General features: G+C 36.2%; 1 pseudogene; it reads left to right on the top strand.

The window, feature by feature from the left end:
• Window positions 1-3,223: 3,223 nt before the first annotated feature.
• On the top strand, window positions 3,224-4,213 carry LOC114052899 (annotated as a pseudogene).
• Window positions 4,214-4,863: the final 650 nt, after the last annotated feature.

Below are 4,863 nucleotides of genomic sequence, written 5' to 3'. Positions count from 1 at the left end.
ACTTAGAGAACCTTATCTCTGGGAATCATTTTGTGGGACTTAATTAAGCATTGGTTAATAGACTCGCCTTGGAGAACGTTATCTCTGGGTATCATTTTGGCCAGGATAACTATACTTTGGTTAATAGACTTGACTTAGAGAACCTTATCTTTGAGAGTCTTTTTGTCTGGATTAAATAAACTTTCCTTATTAGACTTGACTTAGGGAACCTTATCTCTGGGAGTGATTTTGTCTGGTTTAACTAAGCTTTGGTTAATAGACCTGCCTTCGAGAACCTTATCATTAGGAGTCATTTTGTGGGGTTTAATTAAGAGTTGGTTAATACACCTGCCTTAGGGAACTTTATCTCTGGGTGTCATTTTGTCTCGGATAACTATACTTTGGTTAATAGACTTGACTTAGAGAACCTTATCTCTGGGAATCATTTTCTGGGGCTTAATTAACAGGTGGTTAATAGACTTGCCTTGGAGATCTTTATCTCTGGGTGTTATTTTGGCCAGGATAACTATACTTTGGTTAATAGACTTGACTTAGAGAACCTTATCTTTGGGAGTCATTTTATTTGGGTTAACCTAGCTTTGATTAGTAAACATTACTTAGTGAACCTTATCTCCGGAATCACAGTGTCTGGGTTAACTAAGCTTTGGTTAACATACTTGACATAGAGAACCTTATCTCTGGATGCCATTTTGTCTAGGATAAGTTTACTTTGGTTAGTACACTTGATTTAGAGAACGTCATCTTTAGGAGTCATTTTGTCTAGGTTACCTGAACTTTGGTTACTATACTTGACTTAGGGAACTTCATCTTTGGGAATCATTTTGTCTGGTTAAGTAAGAGTTGGTTACTAAGCTTGACTTAGAGAACCTTATCTCTGGGAGTCATTTTCTCTGTGTTAACTATGTTTTGTTTAATAGACTTGACTTAGAGGACTTTATCCTGGGGTGTCACTTTGTCTGGGATAACTATGCTTTGCCTAACAGACTTGACTTAGAGAACCTCATATCTGGGAGTCATTTCATCTCTGTTAACTTTTGTTAAAAGACTTTACATAGGGAATCTTACCTCTGGCGATATTTTTGTCTGGGTTAACTAAGAGTTTTTTAATAGACTTGACTTACAAATCCTTATCTCTGGCAACCATTTTGTCTGGGTTAACTAAGAGTTGGTTAATAGACTTGACAGGGAGAACCATATCTTTGGGAGTCATTTTGTCTGGGTGAAGTAAACTTTGGTTAGTAGTCTTGAGTTAGGGAACCTTATCTCTGGGAATCATTTTGTCTGGGTTAACTAAACTTTCGTGAAAATACTTGACATAGGGAATCTTATCTCTGGCAATCATTTTGTCTGGGTTAACTAAGAGTTGGTTAATGAATTTTACACAGAGAAGCTTATCTCTGGGAGTCATTTTATCTGGCTTGACTTGGAGTTGTTTAACAGACCTGACTCAGAGTAACTTATCTCTAGGAGTCATTATGTCTGGGTTAACTAAGCTTTTCTTAAAATACTTGACATAGAGAACTTTATCTCTGGCAATCATTTTGTCTGGGTTAACTAAGCTTTGGTTAAGAGACATGAGTTACAGAATCTTATCTATGGGAGTCACTTTGTCTGGGTTAAGGAAGAGTTGGTTAATAGAATTGACTTACACATCCTTATCTCAGGGAGTCATTTTATCCTCCTTAACTAAGCTTTGGTTAAGAGACTTGACTTACAAAACATTATCTCTGGCAATCATTTTGTCTGGGTTAACTAAGAGTTGGTTAATAGACTTGACTCAGAGAACCCTATCTCTGGGAGTCATTTTGTCTGCATTAACTAAGAGTTGGTTAATAGATGTCACTTAGAGAACCTTATCTCTTGGAGTCATTTTGTCTGGGTTAACTAAACTTTGGCTAAAAGACTGGACTTAGAGAACCTTATCTCTGCAAGTCATTTTGTCTAGACTGGACTTAGAGAACCTTAACTCTTGGAGTTATTTTTATGGGTTAACTAAGAGTTAGTTAATAGACTTGACTTAGAGAACCTTATCTCTGAGAGTCCACTGTGGACAGCAGTTTAGAATTATATGAAGAACGTTACTAAAATGTCCATATCCTTTGCCTCAGAAATTGTGTTACAGGGCTTATATCTCAAAGAGGCTCTTAATAAGGAGAAAAGTTTCCACATACACCAAAATTTTTTAACGTCATTTTTGGGGACAGCAAAGAATTGGAAACAAAGTAGATGCCCATCAACTGGGGAATGACTAAACAAATTGTGCTATGTGAGTATAATGGATTATTATTGTGATATAAGAAATGATGAATGTGATGAATAGAGAAAAACATGGAAAGAGCTACATGAACTGAAGGACACCCACACAGTTTAAAATAAAGGGGCTGGAGCAGAATATATTATACTTCCGTTGAAGTAGAAAAAAAAAGCACAGGTGTCACAATCATGATCTCAGAAAAAGAAACAAAAAAGCAACCTAACTAAAAGAGATAATAAGGGAACCTATGTCTTGTTAAAAGGCACCATAGGGGCAGCTAGGTGGTGCAGTGGATAGAGCACCAGCCCTGAAGTCAGGAGGACCTGAATTCAAATCCGGCCTCAGACCAAACACTTGACACTTACTAGCTGTGTGACCCTGGGCAAGTCACTTAACCCCAATTGCCTAAAGAAAAAAAAAGGCACCATAGATAATGAAGTAATATCAATACTAAACATATACATACGAAAGCCATAGCATCTAAATTCTTAAAGGAAAAGTTAAATGAATTACAGGAAGAAATAAATAGTAAAACTATACTAGTGTACGACTTGAATTTACATCTCTCAGAACTAGATAGTTCTAACCATAAAATAAAGAAAAAAGAAATTAAAGAGATGAATACTATTTTAGAAAAGTTAAATATGATAGACCTCTGGACGAAACTGAATGAAAATATAAAGAAGTATCCATTTTTCTCGGCTGCAGATGGCACCTTCACAAAAACTGACTGTGTATTAGGGCATAAACATCTCACAAACAAATGCAAAAAAGCAGAAATATTGAATTCACCCTTTTCAGAAGAAAATATATTGTAAATTCTATTCAATAAAGGAATCATAGATTAAAAATTAACTGGAAACTAATAATCTAATACTAAAGAATGAGTGGGTCAAAGAACAAATCATAGTAACAATCAATAATTTCATTAAAAATAATGACAAACCTTTTCCTCGGCTTGCTGTAGTTATGGCTCATGGGCCCAAGAAGTACCTGAAGTATGTGGTCACTCCCAAGTACTAGATGCTGGACAGGCTGGTTGGCATGTTTTATCCAAGACCATTCACAATTTCCCAACAAGCTGAGAGAGTGCCTCCCACTCATCTTCTGAAACCAACTCAAGTATGCCCTGACAGAGGATGAGGTTAAAAAGATCTGCATGCAGTGGTTTACCAAGATTGATGACAAGGTCCACACAGACATGACTTACCTTGCTGGCTTCAAAGATGTCATCAGCATTGAGAAGGCTGGAGAGCATTTCCATCTGATCTGTGACACCAATGGCTGTTTTACTGTTCATTGCATCACAACTGAGGAAGCAAAGTACAAATTGTACAAAATGAAAATGATTTTTTTGTGACCCTTTAAAGCCATTTCCCCATCTGGTAACCCATGATGCCCACACCATCCACTATTCAGATTAACTCATCAAAATAAATGGTACCATTCATATTGATCTACAGCAGGGGTGGGCACCGTGCAGCCTCAAGGCCATAGGTAGCCTTCTAGGTCCTTGGGTGCAGCCTTTTGGCTGAGTGCAAGTTTCATAGAACAAATCCTTTTATTTAAGGGATTTGTTCTATGAAGTTTGTATTTAGTCAAAGGGCTACACTTGAGGACCTAGAGGTCCACGTGTGGCCTTGAGGCTGTAGGTTCCCCACCCTTGATCTAGAGATTGGCAAATCATAAATTTCATCAAGATTGATACTGGTAATCTGTGTGTAGTGACTAGTGGAGCTAAATTGGGTCAAATTGGTATGGTCACCACTAGGAAGAGATATCTAGGTTCCTTTAATGTGGTTTACGTAAAAGCTATCCGTGGCAACAGTTTTACCAGGAGGCTCTCCAACATTTTTTGTTATTGGAAAAGGTAACTCAATTTGGATTTCTCTGCCTGGAGAGAAGGACATCAATCTCATCATTGCTAAAGAAAGAGATAAGAGGTTGGCTGCCAAATAGTGTTAATGGTAAAGGTTTACAGATCATAACATGCTTTATCTGGCCCAATAAATACCTTGTAAAGTGTGGAGATGGGGAGAGGGAAGATAATGACAATAATCAGACAATGTACCAAAATTTGTGAGATGTAGCCAAAGCAGTACTTAGGGGAAATTCTATATTGCTAAACACATCAATAAAATAGAGAAAGAACACATCAACGAACTGGGCATGCAACTAAAAAATCAAACAAAAAAATGAACAATCTCCAATTAAACACCAAAACAGAAATTCTAAAAAATCAAAGGAGATATTAATAAAATTAAAAATAAAAAAATTGAACTAATAAATCAAACTAGAAGCTGGTTTTAAGGGGGGGGAACCCTATAAAATAAATAAATCATTGGCTAATTTGATTAAAAATAAAAGTCAAAAAACAAATTACCAGTAGCAAAAATGAAAAAGGTAAATGCACCACCAATGAAGATGAAATTAAAGCAATTATTAAGGGTGATTTTGACCAATTATATGCCAATAAAACTTATGATCTAAGTGAAATAGATAAAAATTTACAAAAATTTAAATTGTCCAGATTAACAGAAGAGAAAATAGAATCCTTAAATAACCCTATCTTAGAAAAAGAAACTGAACAAGCAATAAATTAGCTCCCT

This window comes from Vombatus ursinus, unplaced genomic scaffold, assembly GCF_900497805.2.
Source record: "Vombatus ursinus unplaced genomic scaffold, bare-nosed wombat genome assembly UNPS02003818.1, whole genome shotgun sequence".
Lineage (NCBI taxonomy): Eukaryota > Metazoa > Chordata > Mammalia > Diprotodontia > Vombatidae > Vombatus > Vombatus ursinus.
Note: the sequence above shows the minus strand (reverse complement) of the source record. Positions and strands in the feature narration are given on the sequence as shown.